General features: G+C 37.3%; 1 pseudogene; it reads right to left on the reverse strand.

Annotated features, from left to right (window-relative positions):
• Positions 1–478: 478 nt before the first annotated feature.
• Positions 479–823, reverse strand: LOC117018439 (60S ribosomal protein L34-like; annotated as a pseudogene).
• Between the last annotated feature and the right edge of the window lie 880 nt (positions 824–1,703).

A 1,703-nucleotide genomic window follows, 5' to 3' on the forward strand; every position in this document is an offset into this window, starting at 1 on the left:
TTGTTATTTTGAAAATCTGAAATAGCCCCAATAGCCATCAGTATCAGATTAGTTAAATAAAATATGGTATATCCATACAAAGGAATACAATGCAGCTATTGGAAAGAATAAGATTAGATAGATGGATGGATAGATAGACAGACTTTTTTTTGAACTGGAAAGGTACCCACGATTTATTGCTGGATGAAGAAAACAAGTTCCAGAACATACTATAATATATTTAGTATAGCAGTGTGAAGCAAGTGTTTAAGCCTAAAAAAGATGAGAGTTTTATACAAAACAGCACCAAGCAGATTTTATATATGGAAGCACAAAGTTAGAAGCCATCCTGAACTGTGCTATTTGGAAGGGACCTGTCCAGTGATATTCAAACAGATAAAGCAAAAATTGAATTAAGAAGCCCGAGCATATCCTTTTATTTTTTTATTTTTTAGCCTTGTAATTGTTTTTATTACTCAAAAAAGCTTCATTTTTTTATTTAGCTTTCTGACTGTGCTTGTGCCTTCAACATTTTCACAACGCTTTTCTGCTCCTCGATAAGGAAGCATGCTTGATCTTGTCATAGATACGTTTAGCACACATGGATCCACCATAGTCCCTGCTGACATGTTTGTTCATTTAAGACAACCTTATTAGAACTTTAGGTCTCACAGCACGAACTCCACGAGGTCGTCCTGGGCACACGCCACATGATTTGGGTGCTTTCCCAACCTTCTTGGTATAAAGGTAAACAATTCTATTACCAGGGCTTCAGGACAACGTAGTTTTTGTTAGAAGCTATATTATAGGACAGCCTCTGACGGTTTGTCAAACCCTGGACCATTCTGAATGCCTGCAGGCACCGTCTCCAGAAAAGGAAAAGCCTGAACATATCCTTTTAAAATGCTGCTGACTAAAGTTCTGATTGAGACGCAAGGGGTAGGCTAAACTTCAGGTCTTCTTCATTCTATAACCTTGATTACGAACCTCTAAGGCCCTTCCATGTGCTGGGGTTCAGAGACAAGACATGGTTTTCCACCTCAAGAATATCACAGATCAATGAAAGGGTGATATAGGAGGGGGCAAAAACCAGGCCTGAAGAACATTGGGTAGGTTTTACAGACTTGAAAGGAGTGCATGGAGACTTGAAAGATAAACAAACATTTTTCAGAGGAAAAAAGCAGGAGAAAAGCATTTCACGAGCAGGGACAGGAGATGTAAAGGGACCTGGCAAGTCTAGGAAATATGTGAAATGGTGATAAATTTAGTGCTTTTGCAAAACAATGATAATAGGAGTCTTGTCAGAAGTGTTCCATCTGATGAGAATCTTTTATGAGCCATGCGTGTTAAACTGGGTCCTTTCTTTCTGTCCAGCATGGAAGCCACTGGCCACAGGGGGCTATGAAATGAGGTGAGTAATCAAGGAACTAAATTTTTAATTTCATTTAATTTTAATTAACTTAAATTTAAAAACAGATACTCAATTCAGCGGAAACAAAATTAAGTATATCTGGGATAACTTGAGCATGTGAATGTACTTTTTCAGCTATAAATTTGGTGCAATCTCAATATAGACCGAGTATTTCTGATGAAAATTTAGCATCCGAATTGAGACATGCTGGAAATGCAAAATACACACTGGATTTCAAAGACTGAGTACAAAAACAAAGCATGAACGATATCTTACTGATAGTTTTTATGTTGATTACACGTTCAAATGAGAA

Source organism: Rhinolophus ferrumequinum, chromosome 27 (genome assembly GCF_004115265.2).
Source record: "Rhinolophus ferrumequinum isolate MPI-CBG mRhiFer1 chromosome 27, mRhiFer1_v1.p, whole genome shotgun sequence".
Lineage (NCBI taxonomy): Eukaryota > Metazoa > Chordata > Mammalia > Chiroptera > Rhinolophidae > Rhinolophus > Rhinolophus ferrumequinum.